This window comes from Heptranchias perlo, chromosome 22, assembly GCF_035084215.1.
Source record: "Heptranchias perlo isolate sHepPer1 chromosome 22, sHepPer1.hap1, whole genome shotgun sequence".
NCBI classification, from domain to species: domain Eukaryota; kingdom Metazoa; phylum Chordata; class Chondrichthyes; order Hexanchiformes; family Hexanchidae; genus Heptranchias; species Heptranchias perlo.
In genome coordinates this window covers 4,505,514-4,525,527 of record NC_090346.1, presented here as the reverse complement: position 1 = coordinate 4,525,527, position 20,014 = coordinate 4,505,514, and positions in this window count along the sequence as shown.

Genomic DNA, 20,014 nt, shown 5'->3' with positions numbered 1-20,014 from the left:
CATTTTGTAAAGCTCAGTCCAACAAAAATGAACACTACAATCTCATTTAAATTGCAGCCCAAGTGCATTTAGTTACACATGATAAATGTATTATGTATCTGCAATTTGGAGATTTCTTCACTGACAAGTACATCTGTTGGTTACTATATTAGGAATGTCTTAACAAAACAAAATGCCTAAAGGATTATATTAGTTCTAGTGTTGCCATTTCAACAGTTCTTTTTTGATGCTTTGACATTACATCATGTATCTCTCAAGTTCTTGCCATTTCCATATTTCAGGTTGTATTACATTGGTATTTTTCCATTCAACAGTTTGAACATTAATATTTGGTATTCAACTGATTCTATTATTCATGAAGTAAAATAAGGGATGCTTACCATTGTTCTTATATTTTTCATATGTATATTTCAATGATTTGGTGAATTAGGTCTTGAAAATTCAAACTCTTTTTAAAATACATTTTTAAAAATGCACCAGCCCTTCCTGTATCTCATAAGTGAGAAATAAAATATAGTGCATCTTTAATGGCTTGCAATTATGTAATAAGAGACAGGGCTTGAAAGGGGATGGTATTAGTGCACATAAAAAGAATTTATGGTATGTCCTGGCTCATATTCAGTCTGGCTTTACTCTGAAAGCAGTATTTTCTCTCTGCACTATCTTGCATTACCAATCTTTCTGGGCATCCTTTGATCTGACAAGGGCTCTTACTCCGGGTGTTTAGGAACAGAGAAAGGAAACAGGGTTCAACACCTCCAAAATTTACAGCAATTGCGCCCCAAATTAATTATTTGAACTGACGGCCAAAACAAATGAAAATAATTACTACAAAAATCATCCAACCAACCCTTCCAGGTGTGGTAGTGCCATTTTAATGGAAGTAATTAGGTTAGATCAGCCCTTCCGTGAGTAATTGGCCTGAAGGGCATCCTGTTAGTTTGCTAGTTTTTGATCAACATTTTCAGAGAGATCACACTGTTTTGATGTTTCTTAGTGATAGCAAACAATGTTTTAGTTTTTGGAGGCAATACAGAAAATGCATTTTACAATCAGTGCACATTTAATGCACATTCTATGCATTTTTTCACATCAATATTTTTAAATATGAACATACAGGAAGTAGCAATTTGAAGATCCACAAAATGGATGAAGTCATTCATCGTCAAGTCTAACAGGAAAATGCAACCTTAATTGTCACTAAGGATGAGCTGAAAAATCGCTAATCATTTTATTTGATTGTTTTCCGTTGAAAGGAGATAAACTAGTGAAACAGATTGAAGGTTGCTTACTCAAATTGGATTTTCAAATCTACCCCGAAAGCAGCTTGGCAGTTGGTAGCATCAATACCTCTGAGTCAGGAGGTTGCGGATTCAAGCCCCACATTAGACTTCAGCACATAACCCAGGCTGAGTGCTGCATTGTTGAGAGGAGCAGTCTTTTAAATTACAACAACAACTTGCATTAACATAGTAAAATGTCCCAAGGAGCTTCACAGGAGCGTTATCAAACAAAATTTGACACCGATTAAATTAGATTGGACTTAGATTAAGTTAGACTAAGGCTTTCTCTGTCTCTTCCAGAAGGTTAGGATATTGTCCTGTGAATGTTCCTCCCTCAACCAACACCACCAAAAATACATTAATTAGTCATTCATCTCATTTGTTTTTTGTGAGATCTTTCTGTTCAAAAATTGGCTGCCACAATTGCCTACGTAACAGTAACTACACTTCAAAAATAATTAATTGACTGAAGCATTTTGGGACATCCTGAGGACATAAAAAGCATGATCTAAATGCAAGTTCATTCTTTTTCATCCAAGAGCAATTTACTTTTTCGGCTTTGCTGACCTTATCAAAATAGCTTACATGCTTACAAGTTGCATCAACGTGTTTATTCTTCCATCGCTGGTCCTTCATGGATTCTTTTTTTTTCTTTTCTTGCTGCATCTGATTCGTTATGACCTGTTGTACTACCTCCCTATCCCAGTGCTGTATCAACACACAAAATCCACATTTTAATGAACTGTGCTTTGTGACAGAGTTACTTATTTATTACTACTAGCTCACTGAGTGATATGAATGAGACTGTGGTATTTCAAGAAGTTGTATAAAGAGGAATTAGTTAGTGTGTTAGGACTTACAATAGAGTATTTATTCAAGAATTCACTTGCAGTGTATTCCAGTAATGCTAACAAAGCGTTCTTGACACTTCTAACAATAGGGGATTAGAAAAATGTGGAGAGAATTGGGGGAACTTTAACACAACCTGACCAGTGGGAACAGGGCAGGAGTGCAGTTAAAATAGCTGTACAAAGACTTACATTCCCTGCTGTATTCTTGTCCAACACCATCCTATCTAGGTCCAGTTAAGATGCCAGCAGGCGGGAATCAAACAGGAATGGGGCGGTGAGTTTTTGCACAGCTATTTTAACTGTGCTCCTGCCCCGTTCCCACCGGGCAGGCTGAGTTAAAATTCCGACATGAATTCATCAAATTCGTCATTAGGATACCAATAGCAATTTAATGGCCTACTGAGCAGGGCGACCACCACGAGCACTCCGCTCAGTAAAACCTGGCAGCAAAGATGAGGTGGCTCTTTAAGGTAAGTCAAAAATTTTCCTTAGTGGATCCAGGAGGAGCAAGAGTGTGACTTACCTTGATTGCATTATCTCAGGGCTTCTTCCCACCATTCGGATAATTTTGAGTTTTCCTTTAGGCTCGAAGCCTTGGATTTAAATCTCAAAATCTGTCACAGCATGTAAAATAAGTACCTAACCAGTCTAAATCTGATTAAACTTCAGTCTATGAAAGGCAATATGTGTAGCATGGGTACTTCACCTCCTCTGAAGCATATTAATATACCTCACAATGGTGTTAGGCACAAGTAAAGTCTTTCATCCATAAGACTGAAACTACAGAATCCCTGATTAAAGTGGACTACATGTGATCTGATGGAATCTTTGCTGCTGTGACCACAAAGTTCAAATGATGGAGCAAGTGCTTTGGGAAGTATGAGTATCTCTGCCTAGATCTCACGGTTAATGGCGGAGGGAGCAGAGATCTGATGGACCAATTTTGTTAAGCCCTTGAGTGCTCCATTAGTTGCTCTAGAAGGAGACCTGACAATGTGTGAAGAAATGTTATTGTTCGATTGCTAAAAAAAACACTTTCCACCTTTAACCCCTTGAGTACTGAAGATTTCCATGTCAAGATAATGCAATAAGTTTCAAACATTTCAATTTATTGTGAATTGTACAATGCTTATATTTTTAGTTCTATGATATAGAAACTCCTGTTTGATGGACATTCCTCAACACAGAATTAATACTGATAAGAAATGGACTTTTCATTTTATTATTAGTGGTTTAAACCAGATTTGGAACCAGAGTTTATATTAAGTACTAACATCCAACCTGTCAAAGGCCTTCTCTTTATTGATGAAAGCTGCAGCCATTGAAGTGTACAGTGTGTGTAGCCGGATTGAATCACTTCATGAATTCCTGGTATCATCAAGTGAAAACTTACTTGTTGTAAAGTGCACTCAGTTTAAGAGAATAACTTTTGATAATACTTTGCAAGAATTTTAGCTAGGTCTTTACCCTGTTGAATAATGCTGGCCTTGCTAGTGATGCCCATATCCCAAGAATGAATAAAAAAAGGGAGCTTCAGACATTACCCACAACAAATTCTGTGACGACTGTAATGCTAAGTTCATGCATATGTATTTATTCTACCGAGCCTTACACTATGAACTTTATAACAGTATAGCCTCGTTGCGGAGTTTGTGCTTATTGGTACAAATAGTACTTTGTTGGAACATCAGAGTAAAAATCACAACATACATGTACTTATAGAATGGGTGTGGGCTCAGGAGCACTGTGATGACACTTCATTTACAGGACCATTTTAACTGTATCACATGGTTAGGCATCAGACTGCTGCTGTCACTACTCCATTTGTATTTCTCTTCCTCTCCCTCCCCTGTATATAAAAAAACACAAACACATAAACACTAAAACACAGAAATAAAGTTAAACACAGAAATAAAGTTAAACACTTAAAAAGCCCCAGCTCCAAGTTTTAGGCTGATTTTTGTCCACAGCACAAGAATCGAATTCAGCTACTGGCTCTGTGACTGAATGAATCACCACATACACGATAATATCTCTGCACACTAACGGACATCAATATAAAGTAAGTCCTCCAATTCTTTAGGTTTTTCTCTAAACAAATATTTAAGAACATAAAAAAACAGAATTATTTATCGATTATATAAATCTAACAGCCCCTGACTTTGATAGTGGATAAATTCTTCACAAGGCATATGCATCTACTTGCAAAATCTAGTATGAGTTTATTCAGTATAAAATTCAACTCAGAACTTACTAGAGCCTATCCATTTAGAAAGGTTAATTGCTGGTACACCCAGGTAATTGCTGGCAATATAAAACAGTCGAAGGAACATTTTAGCTTAATCTTCAGTCTTGTTGCTTAGTTTATCCAATCACCTCCTTACTGAAGTGCTGAGATGCTTTTACTAGCAGATCTACTTTTAATAATTGTAAGTGGACAAAAGTTTCTCCTGTGCTTATTTAATGAAACATTTGCTGTAACCAGAACACTGTTCTCTGCCACCCCTGATCCTGGGCCAATTTGGTTCATTTCAATTTGATTAACTAATTGTGCAGGTGTGCACATTACATTACAACCCTGCACTTAACCCTTTGTTCCCTGTATTCTAATTCCAATTGATTTTTTGAAAATAATGGACCAGATCATCACCTTAATTATCCTAATCAACAGTCACTACTGGTCGGAAAAGCACCATCACCTCAACAAATGGGTAATATTGATAATAGACACAGTAATGAGAGTTAGTGCTCCTACAAGTAATGAGACCCATTTCAACATTTTTAAAAGAATTGCAAAGTTTGAATACCAAATTACACCTATCATTGATACAATTGTTTGTGCCTTAGTCAGATGCCTTTTGCTCATACCGTTGTCAATAGTTAGCATAGTGAAACGATAGGCCCCCAAACGCTCTAACCTCTACTTTTGCTGTCATACATTTCTCATTCTACCGCCATAGTGAATCATGAAGCAAAAGAGAATGTTGAGAAAGAGCTCAGTGTACCTCTGCCCCATATGCACAAGATCTGTTATTAAGAAGATTTTTTTTCTCACCCGTTTGTTTTTATTTCATTCCTCGCCCAAAGGCAGCAACTTACGCTGGGGCATTGCTCCACCAGTCCCAGCCGCCTTTTGCAACCTCATCTAAGTGGTCATTCTTTGCGTGACTGCTTTACAGAGAAGTGTCTTATTTTTGCTCCACAGTAACTGCCTCTCGTGTTAGCTGAGCACACAGTGACAATGCTGATGGTGGTCATGGAGAAATCTGCAAGACTCAACCACTTACCTTGCTGAAAAAGCGTTGGATGTAACTAGCTTTCAGCAGAAGAAGAAAACTGTAAATGAAAGGATTTGTTACAATTGTGTAATTTAGAGTGGAGAAAAAGAGCAATAGTTTATTTGTATCTCTCTCTTTGGCCTTTCTTGCTGCAAGCCTGAAATAAGATTTCTAAAAGCAGATTATATAAGAATATCTATGTATTTTGTACAACTCAGACTCACATTAATCATGGAGAAAGGACAGCAGTACATAATTTCGAGTCATAAAAGGTAAAGTTCTTGCAACACCAGATTTTCTCAAACGACTGACTGACACTTCAGTATGTAGCAAGATTTAATGAAATATGATTAGAGTGTGAAAGAGAGCGGGAAATTAACCTTCAGGAAACCCACTTCCTGTGCTAAGTCTTCCATATACTTTGTTATGCGGTCTGTATTTCCATGTTCACCATTTTGTTTTTCTAGTAGATCTCTTAAGAAATAAAACTGAGTGCCTCATTAAGTAAGGGCTTAAGAACAAAAGAATTTTCAAAAACATGCAAAGACCCTTAAATCAACAACTGCATCCCTTTCTGAGAGATCTCAATCCCACATATCCCTTCTCTCTCTCCAGAAATGTATCTAATTGCCTCCTGAATCCATTTATGTTGTCTGCTTCAGTGGCCATCCCTGATAACTTATTCCACAACCCTATTACCCTCTGCGCAAAAAAAGTTTCACTTGGCTTCCCTTCTTACTCCTAACTTCTTAATGTTTAACTTGTGTCCCCTGGTATTTGAACTCTTTGCTGCAGTGCACAATTTGCCTGGATCCCTCTCATAACATTAGGAATTTCAATTAGGGTACCTCAAAGCCTCCTCTTCACCAAGAGGACAAGCCCAACTGATCTTTCCTTATAAATTAAATTCCTGGAATATTTTCTGTTGCTTGCCTCTGTGCCTTCTCAGAGGCAATAAACAACCCTTCATGTGATTAGGTGCCCAGAACTGCCACAGTACTCCAAATAACATCTGATCAATGCCTTATACAGAATGCCCTCTTTTGAGTGGAATTTTATTGCTCTATTAATTTGTTTTAGGTACAAAAGATTTTTTTTTAAAGTGTATCACCCAAACAATGTTATCCAAACTTTCCAAAATTAGTACTTCACTTATTGACTTGTACCATTTGGATTTTACTTCAATTTATTTTATAGATTTATCTATTTCTGACTTCAAAAAGCTGAAAATAGCCGCTGTGAATTCCCTGAAGCAATTACAGATAGTTTTCCAGCGGTTATATAAATTTACTTTTCTGTATTTAGAGGGTACACCTCATGTTCTGACTGGATAAAATGGGGTAGAAATTGGACCTCGTTATGCTTGTTTCCTGGGCAGAAAATGGGGGCAAAAAGGTCCAATTTTGTGGGGCTATGTCTCGCGCCTCAAAGGCGCCTGAAATCCACCCGACCCCATATTGGGTCAGGTGATTTTTCAGGCATTCCTGGCAGCTGCCTAAAACAGAGGTTAGACCTCTTCCATACGCTAATGAGGTGTCTAACGCTTGTTTTAGGACTCCTCCCTGACATTGGGCTGCCCTGAGCGGAGCAGGCACCAGGTTTTCCTGCGGTGATTGGGGTCTAACAAGCGGCCGCCAACAAAAAGTACCATTTTTTTAAACCCCTCCCGGCTCCACAACACTCCTGAGGGCCACTGCTGGCCCCGTTTGCCCCCCTCCTGTTCTTCTGCCCCCACCCTCCTCCTGGGACCTACTGAAGGCTAAAATTGGATGGATTGACATGAATGAGCTGCCTCTGGAGGCGTCAGCAGCTTGCCCAATTATTACAATGAGGCCTGAGGCCTACTTTCAGGTCAGCCTCAAACCTTCCAGTTTGGGTGCCCTGTCATTAATGAACCTGAAAATGGGTCATACCGAATTTGTACTCAGACATTTATCCAACAATTAGTCCTGATTAGATAATGCATGAGTTTGTTATTAAAGCTAAATCTGCTCAGAAAATAAATATTGTATTGAGTGGGACTCGTGCATTTTTTGTTTGCATAAATTAAAAAATATATTTTGAGTTGCAGGCTCTGCTTGTATTCCAAGAATGATGTATGTGTGAGAGGACAGTAGAGCTTCTGTAATGTTCCTGCACTCTAGAAGCAGGTTGCATTAGTGCTTGTGCTACCACTTCACTTATAGATTTATCTATTAAAGATTATGAAGCACTTTAGTTTTTTGCTCGGTTGCAAAATGCAACACTGAGCCTGATCATAAAAATTAGATATTTGGGAAATTCTAGGAATGATGGATCGCTGATCTCTGATCTGTGTGGTTGACTAGGGAAGGAAATAGTTAGCCAGAATTTATGCTGAGGACGTCTAACCAGTGACCCTTGCTGAAGGGGTTTGTGAGTTGAATATCAGTCGATTAAAGGGTGAGATTTCACTGTGATGCTCCCCAATGGTCAAACACGCTGCCAAAACTCAAAAGCATCAGCCGTGGCTCAGTGGTGGCACTCTCGCCTCTGAGTCAGAAGGTCGTGGGTTCAAGTCCCACTCTAGAGATTTGAGAACAAAATCTAGGCTGACACCTTAGTGTTATAATTTGGATAGCCAGGTGGTGAAGGATAGAACACTAGAGCTTAGTCTTCAGTTGTTTCCAAGCCTTTATTCACAGAGATCCACATTACACCCACACCCTACATCAGCTCTCTTATAAATGGATACAAGAGCGTTCCCAATTGATATGCACCACCTGAATACAATTAACACTAATTGATATAAATCACATGAATACAATTAATACTTAGGGCTAAGGCAGTGCTGCACTGTCGGAGGTGCCGTCTTTTGGATGAGATGTTAAACAAGCCCTCTTAGGTGGATGTAAAAGATCCCATGGCACTAGTCGAAGAAGAGACAAGGGGATCTATTTTGGTTTTTGGGCGGAAGCCCCAGAGATTTTGAGGCCTCGTTTGAATCTCATTGGCGAGCTGCGGGACGCCAAACAGGAGTGGCCGCCAGCAAGATAAGTTGCTGGGGAGGGGAGGAGGGGGATGCAATCGCAGAGGGCGGGGATCCCAAGGCTGCTCCTCCAGGATTCAACACTTACCTTTAGCAGGCCACTTCAGCTCCATCGCCTGTGGAACTGGTCAGAGCCTGCACTGAGCAGTCGGGGGGCCTATTCATGTCGTAGGACCCCGATTTCCATATTAAAAGGTCTCTATTGCCTGAAACAGGCCTTACTGTGCGCAAATTGGCTGGAACGTTTCCCTATGTTACAACAGTGACTACATTTCAAAAGTACTTGATTGGTTGTAAATAGGATTGCCAACACTAGTTGGACATATACCTGGACTTGTCATCACATGACCCTCTGCCTCCAACCGCCCCACCCCCACACTCCTGCCAACTTGTCCATACTCCCGGTACACTGCCTTTGCATACCAATTGGACAGCGAATAGACTCTTCATTACCCGATTGAACATAAGAACATAAGAAATAGGAGCAGGAGTAGGCCATTCAGCCCCTCGAGCCTGCTCTGCCATTCAATAAGATCATGGCTGATCTTCCACCTCAACTCCACTTTCCCGCTCTATCCCCATCTCCCGTGATTCCCTTAGTGTCCATAAATCTATCAATCTCAGTCTTGAATATACTCAACGACTGAGCATCCACAGTCCTCTGGGGTAGAGATTCACAACCCTCTGAGTGAAGAAATTTTTCCTAAATGGCCGATCCCTTATCTTGAGACTATGACCCCTAGTTCTAGACTCTCCAGCCAGGGGAAACAGCCTCTCAGCATCTACCCCGTCAAGCCCTCTAAGAATTGAATGATTCTTTACTGTCAGTCAAACAGCCTTTTATCCCCATGTCTGATATTTTTATAAATAATAGGCAAGTGTGTTCAAAGAAAATTGTTTTAAAAGCACAATTTTTTATTGCCCTGATGATTTTTCTCCTGGGTTGCTCGTAGCAGTGTCCTGGAGATTATTCTTTAATTCCTGGAGACTCCATGGCAATCCTGGAGGGTTGTAAAGCGCTTTGGGACGTCTTGAGGTCGTGAAAGGCGCTATATAAATGTAAGTCTTTTCCTTTCCTTTGTTGAAACTCTGAAATGAAGAACGTTTACTTGGGCAAAGAACCACGAGGCTGCTGCTCCTACCCATGTGACTTCTTTAATGAAAAGAGAATTAAGAGAGGGGGAAAAGAGTGATATTTAAACAGTTTTGCATTAATTAATTTAAACTAATTTGGCAGGGGGATGGGCACCAGGATGAAACATTAGAGAGGAGAAACAAGGTGCACAGAGGACTGGGAGAGACACAGAGCGCTAGGGTAAAGGATAGTTCAGAAATAGAGGGATCAGACAGGGGGCAAATGCAAGGCAGTTTAAGATGGGTTTGAAGTGCATGTGCTTAAATGCACAGAGCGTGGTAAATAAGGTTGGTGAGCTGCAGGCACACGTCGCCATATGGGACTATGATATAGTGGCAATAACAGTGACCTTGCTCAAAGAAAGGGAGGATTGGGAACTTAATATTCCTGGCTACAAGATATTCAGGAAAGATAGGGAAGGAAAGAAAGGAGGAGGGTGGCAGTATTGATCAAAGACACTATTACAGCACGGGAAAGAGATGATGTAGTTGAGGGGTCAAAGAAAGAATTTGGTTGGTTGAAATTAAGGAACAATAAAGGAGCTATTACGCTACTGGGTGTATACTATGGGCCACCAAATAGTGGGAAGGAGATAGAGGAGAAAATTTGGAGGCAAATTACAGAAAGATGCAATAACCATAGAGAAATGATAATGGGGAACTTAAATTATCCTAGTATAGACTCGAATAGCAACAGTGTAAAGGGCAAAGAGGGAGAGGAATTCCTGAAATATGTACAAGAGAACTTTCTTGATCAGTGTGTTCCCAGCCCAACGAGGAACAAAACAGTGCTGGATCTAGTTCTGGGGAATGAAGTGGGGTAAGTGGAGTATGTTTCAGTGGGGGAACATTTGGGGAACAGTGATCATAATATCATCAGGTTTAGAATAGTTATGGAAAAGAACAAGCATAAAAATACTTAACTGGAGGAGGTCTAACTTCAGTGAGTTAAAAAGGGATCTTGCCCAGGTGGATTGGAATCAAAAATTGATGGCAAAACAGTAATTGAACAATGAGAGGCCTTCAAGGAGGAGATGGTTCTGGTACAAAGTGGACACATTCCCATGAGGGGGAAAGGAAGAGCATCCAAAGCTAGAGCTCTCTGGATGACTAAAGATGTAGAGATTAAAATGAAACAGAAAAAGGAGGCTTATGACAAATGTAAGGTTCTTAATACAGTAGAGAACCAGGCTGAAAACAGAAAGTACAGAGGAGATCTAAAAAAGGAAGTAAGAGGGGCAAAGAGAGAGTATGACAATTGGTTAGCGGTTAACATTACCCAAAAGTATTTTATAAATATATAAATAGTAAAAGGGTAGTCAAAGGAAGGATGGGCCGATTAGGGACAACAAAGGAGATCTACTTGTGGAGGCAGCGGGATTGGCTGAGGTACTAAATTAATACTTTGCATCGGTCTTCAATAGAGAAGAGGATGCTGCCATTGTAGCATTAAAGGAGGAGGTAGTGGTGATATTGGATAGGATAAAAATAGATGAAGAGGAGGTACTTAAAAGATTGCCAGCACTCAAAGTAGAAAAGTCACCCAGTCCAGAAGGGATGCATCCTGGGTTACTGAGGGAAGTAAGGGTGGAAATTGCAGAGGCTCTGGCCACAATCTTCTAATCCTCCTTAGATATGGGGGCAGTGCCAGAGGACTGGAGGATTGCAAAAGTTGCACCCCTGTTCAAAAAAGGGGGAAGAGGGATAAACCCGGCAATTACAGGGTAGTCAGCCTAACGTCGGTGGTGGGGAAACTTTTAGACACAATAATCTGGGCAAAATTAATTAGCATTTGGAAAAGTATGGGCTAATAAATTAAAATCAGCACAGATTTGTTGAAGGAAAGTTGTGTTTGACTAACTTGATTGAGTTCTTTTATGAAGTAATGGCGAGTGTTGATGAGGGTTGACGTGTATACGGACTTTCAAAAGGCATTTGATAAAGTACCACATAATAGACTTGTTAGAAAAATTAAAGCCCATGGGATTAAAGGGACAGTGATAGCATGGATACAAAATTGGCTGGGGGACAGAAAGCAGAGAATAGTGGTGAACGATTGTTTATCAGACTGGAGGGAAGTATACAGTGGTGTTCCCCAGGGGTCGGTATTAAGACTACTGCTCTTTTTGATATGTATTAATGACTTGGACTTAGGTATACAGGGTATAATTTCAAAGTTTGCAGATGATATGAAACTCGGAAATGTAGTAAACAGTGAGGAGGATAGTAACAGACTTCAGGAGGACATAGACAGACTGGTGAAATGGACAGACACATGGCAGATGAAATTATGAAGTGATACATTTTGATAAGAAGAATGAGGAGAAGCAATATGCACTAAATGGTACAATTTTAAAGGGAGTGCAGGAATAGAGAGACCTCGGGGTATATGCACACAAATCTTTGAAGGTGGCAGGACAAGTTGAGAAGGCTGTTAAAAAAGCATATGGGATCCTTGGCTTTATTAATAGAGGCATAGAATACAAAGGAAAGGAAGTTATGCTAAACCTTTATAAAACACTGGTTAGGCCTCAGTTGGAATATTGTGTTCAATTCTGAGCACCACATTTTAGGAAGGATGTCAAGACCTTAGAGATGTTGCAGAGGAGATTTACTAGAATGGTACCAGGGATGAGGAACTTCAGTTATGTGGAAAGACTGGAGAAGCTGGGGTTGTTCGCCTTAGAGCAGAGAAGGTTAAGAGGAGATTTGATAGAGGTGTTCAAAATCAGGAGCTTTTGATAGAGTAAATAAGGTGAAACTGTTTCCAGAGGCAAGATGGACAGTAATCAGAGGACACAGATTTAAGATGATTGGCAAAAGAACCAGAGGCGACATGAAGGAGCATTTTTTTACGTAGCGAGTTGTTATGATCTTGAATGCGCTGCCTGATAGGGTGGTGGAAGCAAATTCAATAGTAGCTTTCAAAACGGAGTTGGATAAATACTTGAAGGGAAAAAATTTACAGGGCTATGGGGAAAGAGCAGGGGAATGGGGCTAATTGGATAGCTCTTTCAAAGAGCCGGCACAGGCACGATGGGCCGAATGGCCTCCTCCTATGCTGTAGCATACTGTGATACTATGAATTACTATCTCCCACAGGAACAGATTCAGTATTAGGTTGGAAAATGAAATGGCCTGGACCACAGACTTTCCACCATAATTAGTGTTCTATAATCAGCCAAGAAGAAATGCTATTTTCCTTCTGAACTATTCTAATAGTTCCTCCTGCCCCATGGATTGGAACACCTCACCATTGCATTGAACTAGTGAGGCTCATCTAACAAGACCAAGAAATTTAGTGAAAGCTGGTTTTCAAATCATTCACTGCTCATTAATTAAGTGTGAAATAATATGTTTCTAACAGCTATTTTTATTTAATTTTATTGTGTAAAATCCTTAAATTACTCCCATGCCATTCCATGTTATAATTCTTAATGTGTATTAAGAGGAAGCAACAAAAATAATGTTTACCATTGTGAATAAGAATTCTTTTGGGACTGATGTGAAGATGAATGAAGATGGATGAAGTTATTATCTATCTAACACCCTTTAATATCATCCAGATGCAAGTTGATTTTGTAATATTAATTGGTGCACACTCTAGAGCACTGTAATGACACATTAATAGTAAAGATCAATCTAATACAATTTTATTTTTAAGAGAGGAACAAATGCACCCTGTACTTCAGAGATGAAGGAATTTCTGATCAGTTATTGGCCTCTGCAGACAATAATTTATATAGCTCTGCCTACGTTTAAAAAAAGTCTCAGAGCACTTTACATGGGGAGATTTAGACATTAAGAAATAATGAATTTAGTGAAGAGGGAAACTGAAGGTAAGGTCAAAGAGACCCTCCCTCGCCCTTGAGGAAGAGCCCAGACCTGGATTGCTGGGTCTTCACTCCTTTAATATTGCCCCAGGACTTTTGGGCCTTTCCTGGGAGGCAGCAGAGAGGGGAAGAAGGGGGAGGTTGGCAGGGGGAAGCTTGTCCTGTGCCTACAGTAGGAATAAGCCAGTTGGAGGCATTTTCCTGTTTCTGATGGAACATCGACTGGGCGTCCCAGTGCAGGGATATCAGGAAAACATGGCAATGTGGCCTGCCTCCAGACCTCTGCCTTCTGGCGGGTTCATGGGATCCTGGGCACAAGCCAAAGTCTTTGTTCTTCACCACATCCCATCCCCACCACAGGATGATTCAGTCAGTTGGGATCTTCTAGCTGCCGATAGAGATCAGCAGCCAAAAGGTGCCATTAAATGGCCCAGGGAAGGAAATCCCAATGATTCTGGGGCTGGCCAGGAGCAGCATATCCCTGCCCACTGCCAGGATGGAGGGGGAAGAAGCAGATAAACCTGCCCTCTAGGCTTTTAGGAATCTTTTAAGAGGCAAGAGGTAACAAAGTGGTTTAGAAAAGAATGTGAGGGTAGGGGCATAATGGTTGAAAGAGTGGCCTTTGAAAATGGAGCAATCGGGCAAGGGACAATCAGAGATGACCTTTGTGAGGAAAGGGGATCAGTTTTCCTATGAATATGGTGTTTGCAGCATTCCTGTTCACAGTCACACTTGGGAACATTTATGTTCTGTTCACTGTGTGATTATGTGGGACAATGCTTGTGTGGGCAAGTAATGTATAGGCATCAGCAGAGTGAGAAAGGTTGTCATGTTTTGCTCAATCAAATGCATGCAGACTGTGGGTCATTTAGCCAAAGCTCTCACTCTGCCTGTCTATAATCAGCTTATTTTTTACATTCTTGTCCATCAAGACTTGTGATTTCTCTAAAATTCTTGTACCTTACCCAAAGGAAACTCTGAACCTCGGGCTAAATCCATGAAAGTTCGTAGATATGTCTTTAGATGTTATAGTTTCATCACTGGTCTCCTAATGTATTCTAGAATCAATCTGAAGTGAACCTGGTAAACTTAATTTTTGCTCAAAATTGATGTAAATTGACTCAATTTCCCCAGATAAATCTGCAGAGAAACATTGACACAGACTTCATTTCCCAAGGTTCTCCCTACTAGGACAACCTTCCATCAAACCCATGGGACAGCACACAGATCAATATACCAACCACAGCACATATAGGCCAATTGAAGGTCCAACTATTTCTTGGTCTGAGAAATCAGTCTCTCAAGTAGCAGATGAACTTCATATGTTTGACTTCTTGATGGGTGTCTGAAATTGTTATTTTGTCCAAAGAAAATGGGTAAATTGTGGATTGTGTTGAGCATCAAAAATGTCAATAAATGAGGAGTCAAAAAATCACTAACGCACTAATTGTTCAACATAAAAGTTTAAAGTTCATTCTAACCTTGTTTTAAATGTATCAAAGCCCACACTGTGACCTGAGTTAAGCAATAAAGATTCATGATGGATACTTCCAACAACAGCTGTATTGTTTGATTTCTATCAGCAAAACTGGAATATCATTCAGTAAAACAGATGTTTTCTTCACACTTCATTACCACATCAAAGGCCTAATGTTTTCTGTTCTCAGACTAATTGAACCAGCATTAGAACTGCAGGTGGGATTAAATGATCTGATATTCTTCTGACCTTTCTGCTCCCTCAACTATCTGACTCTTTTAACTGGGAACCACATTACACTGTTTGAGGAACAATCAGCAGAGTGTTCGCACTAACCACCAAACAAATGTCAACTTGAACTTTTAGGTTCAGAAGCATTATTTGCAGAACTTTCTTTGCATATTTTCCATTGCAAAAAATGTGGACAAATGTCTGCTGTAATTTTCTAATAAAATATCACACTGTAGTGAAACATTAATAAGTTGTGCTAGGATTCATAGTTTTCTCTTTAACTCTACAGTAAATGGCATTTGGTGAATTACAAGGCATTTGCATAATCGAAAAGATCAGATCTTTAAACTGTTGACTGAACCCAGATATATGTGCAATTACACTGATTCATCACCAAACTTTAGCTTATCGACATAAAGGATATTAGTGCTCATGAAACAAATGCTTTTGGGGTAATTTTCACTTCTGGCGGTGGTGTAAAACTGGTGGTAGCTGATCAGCTGCCCGTTCTAGACCCCGCCCCATTAACTTCAATGAAAAGGAATCAGGCCGGGTGTGGAATGGATGGCCGATCCGCTACGGCCAGTTTTCCGCCACCGCTGTAAGTGAAGATCAGCCCCGTTCTCATTTCGGGCACCCAAAGCCAGCATCAAGTGCTCCCAGGTTAGGTAATGGTGCAGCCAGCTGCTGAGTAAAACTCCTCCTGCTCTGTCTCACATGTGTACTTTAGCCCCAACATTAATACAGAACCAGTACTGCACCAGTGCAACATTTCCTTTTACCACACCAGCCATCCATTACTCTCTTTATGTGAGAGGGCCAATTTCTTTTTCAGTTTAGCAGCTAGAAGTTTTGCACTGTGAGGCCTTGTTCACTACGAACTTCAGAAATTCATTTCATGAAGGATCCTTACAACCGTAAAGCAATTCCTGAATTGTCACCATGGGTGTCAGCAGTGAACACATTCTACGTCAGGCCACGTACCCGAGGCATAGTTGTGCTAAAGAACACGCACAATGCATTTATCACATGAGCCACGGAGGATGGCCACGTAGTATTTATACGTTTTTCATCCTTTTCAGCAACAACTTGCATTTATACAGCGCCTTTAAAGTAGTGAAACGTTAAAGGCACTATATAAATAGTGCTTCATATATCTCTCTATTCCTCCATATAGCTCTTTTCTAGCAACCTTTTATTACATTTCTCTTTCTATATTCACACCTGAACTTGAACCAGGTGTTGACATTTGTGATTGATTTCTCTTTCCTTGTCTTGCTGGAACAAGAGAAAGTAAGAGATAGCTATGGAGGCAGGATTATCTGAGTACTGATAATGGTAGTAAATGCCTCCATCAAAACTATAGGGCCTGTGTTTATGTTGTGAATGCTAAGATAGCTCTCCTGGTGAAATAAAGCAAGAGAAATGCTGGGAATTACTTGTAAAGTTCCACCGTGAGTGTAATTGCCTACATAACAGTGACTACACTGCAAAAAAATAATTCATTGCATGTGAAGTGCTGTGAGCTGCCTTGTGGAAGTGATAAATTTAATAGAGTTTTTTGAGGTAACCAATTGGATAGATAAAGGTAGGTGCAGTATATATGGATCTTTAGAAGGCATTTGATGAGAGTCTCACAAGAGGCTTGTTAAAAAAAAAATCAGGCACATTGTAGAAGAGGAGATTTAACAGCATGGATAGAAAATTGGTTGATGGATAGGAAACAGGAGTTAGGGTATATGGGAATTGCTCAGTTTGGAGATGGGTTGGAAGTGATGGACCCTAGACTTAAGGTATATATAGATACTTTGCACTTGGGCATAGGGAGCACAGTCTTGAAATTTGGTGATGAGAGAGTGGTTGAGGGACAGCATTGGATCTTTTAAAGGAAAATTGGATAAATATTTGAAGCATAGGAAGATGCAGGGAGATACAATGGGGAGAGCACAAGGCAACGGGATGAGTTTTGGAATGGTCTAGCAAAGAGCAGGCACAGACACGATGGGCCAATGGCCTCCTTCTGTACTGTTAATTTCTACATTTGTATGATGAGGCACTATATTGACACAAGAGGGCTGAAAATCCTCGGACCCACTGTGCTGCTGTGATCCCCACCATTACTCCACTATTTTAAAAAATACCTTATGATATTACATGATGTGCAAAACTACAGCTCAGTGAGTTTAAACTGAATAGCTGACGCCAGCTTGCAGTCAGCCCACCGGCCATAACCAAGTCAGCCAAACCACCACCTGCATTTAGTCACCAGATGCCAACCAGCATGCCACCCATTTATAACTAGCAGCTAGCCACCAGAAGCTACCCATCCACCAGAGCCAGCTACAGCCAGCCAGCTAGCTACTACCAGCAGGCAGCCACTATTAGAAGCCAGCCAACATTCACCAGCAGTCAGCCACTAGAACACATCCATCCATCAGTAGTAGCCAGTCACTAAAAACTACCCATCACGTGTAGTTAGCCTCTAGAACTGCCAGCTTAGCCTCAGTCAAGCCGCTGTACACCACCACCAGCCAGTCTGCAGCCAACCATTAGTGACCAGCTACCAGTTCTTAACCAGCCAGGCCACAGCCAGCCACCTGCAGCATAATGAGTGGGGTGGGGGTACAAGTGCCCCCACAATGAGGCCAGAATCTGGGGATAAGCAATATTCTGAGAATGATTTATTTTTTAAATCAGGAAGGAGGTGAAAGAAGGTTGTCAGAATTATGAGCTGGGGTGAGAGGGTTGGGGGGGGGAGGTGAAGAGAAGCATGCACAATCTGCAGGGGGAAGGTGGAAGATAGCTGGCAGAATTGGGGGAAGGACAGAGCTGCTAGAATTGTGGGGCAGATGGAGGAGAACGCAGCTGCCAGAATTGGCAGCGGGAGAGGCAGCAGTTCTGGTACAGTTGGTTTTTCCATTGTGCTTCTGAGTTAATGGAAAAGTGTTGCAGGAGCAGGAGAAAGAGTATGGTACATTTGTATCAACTCAGAAACTTATTGTAAAAGTCATCAGCCAATTGTACCAGCTCTGTTGCCTCTCCCACTCCAGATTCCAGCAGCAAATGTTGTCCATCCTGGTCCAGAAACTGATTGAAACATGCACTGTTCACAGCAGGCAAACGGTGACCAGACAATTGGTATTTGTCTTGCTCCCATAACAATTCCCTATTATACCGAAATTTAAAGTGGACATATTGGGCATGATTTTATCGGGGGTGCAGCAGGTGGGGGGGGGGGGGTGGGGGGGTTGGTGGAGTTCCTGTTGGGAATCATGGAAGTACGGATTTCCCAACCGGATTTTGACATAAGGACATCTTTTAATTTTTTTTTTGATTGACAGGTTGGCCTCAGTCGGATGGAAGAGGAAGGAAGAGGATGTGAACAGGTAAGTGTTAGACCGGGGGGTGGGGTTGGGGGTCAGTCATCGGGGGAGTCAGTCATCGGGGGGGGGGGTCAGTCATCAGGAGGCTCAGTCACCGGGGGGGGTCGGGGGTCATTGCTGGGGTCGGAGACTGTGGGGGGGAGTTGGAGATCGTGGTGGGGGGATGGGGTTGATCGTGTTTGTAGAGTCACTGCAGGTAAACTTGTTGGGCCTGGGGGAAGCACTCCTGCTCCTCCAGGCCCACAAGCCACGCTATAAAGAAACTCACCTGCAGTTTCGGGCCTTCTCGCTTCCTCTCACATGGCGTGAAGCAGCAGGCCCAGGAATCCTAGACTCCAGGAGTTAAAAACAAAAAATCTGCCTTCATGAAAACCGGAAGTGGGTGGAGGCAAGTTGGGGCGGGTTTTCGATTTTTAAAATTTTTACTGCTCCCCACCCCTTCCCATAACCCACCCGTTTTTCCCATTTAAAATCATGCCCATGCTTTTTGACTCCTCTCCTGTATACGTATTGTACAGCTTCCATATGAAAGCTGGTTAGATACATAGAAGTTACAACATAGAAGAAACAGTCCATTCCGCCCAACCTGTCTGTATCAGTGTTTACTGTCCACATGAGCAAATAATTCTAATCATATTTACCCACCCAGCTCCTATATCCCTTCAAAACCTTTTCCTTCATCCACCTATCCAATCTAATCTTGAATGTTGATACAGTCTCTGCCTTAAAAGGTACAAAAAGTAATCAAAAAGGCTAATGGAATGTTGGCCTTTATCTTAAAGGGGTTGGAATACAAAAGTGAGGAAATGATGCTTCAGTTATACAGAGTCTTGGTCAGACCCCATCTGGAGTAATGCAGTCAGTTTTGGGAATTGCATCTCAGGAAGGAATTATTGGTCTTGGAGGGGGTACAGTGCATATCTACCAGAATGATACCAGGGCTTAAAAGGTTAAATTATGAAGACAGATTGCATAAATGTGGCTTTTAATGCCTTGAGGGGTGATCCAATTGAGATGTTTAAAATGTTAAAGGGTAGATGCAGAGAAACTATTTCCTCTGGTGGGGAAATCCAGAACAAGAAGGCATAATCTTAAAATTAGAGCTAGGCCATTTAGGAGTGAAATCAGGAAGCAATGTTTTCACACAACGGATAGTGGAAATCTGGAACTCGCTCCCCCAAAAGGCTGTGGATGCTGGGTCAATTGAAAACTGAAACAGGGTTGATAGCAGTTCCCCCCACAATCATTGTCTTAGGTCACTCATCAACAATGACCACTTGGGCAAGGCACTGGATGGCACCGAGGGAGCCATCTCCTAGCATGAAGTCAATGCCTTCAGAAGAAGAGGAAAGGAGGGAAGAAAATTGGTGTTAAAAAAAATAAACAAAAAGTCTGCTTTCTGCACCATTATTCTGTTATTATATCTATCCCCATGCATCACTCCCTGTAATTGAAATACAGTTGCACAATATCATTTCTATAATGAATTTAATACTATTCTACATTGTTGCTTTCAGTTGATGGTCACTTCTGCAGA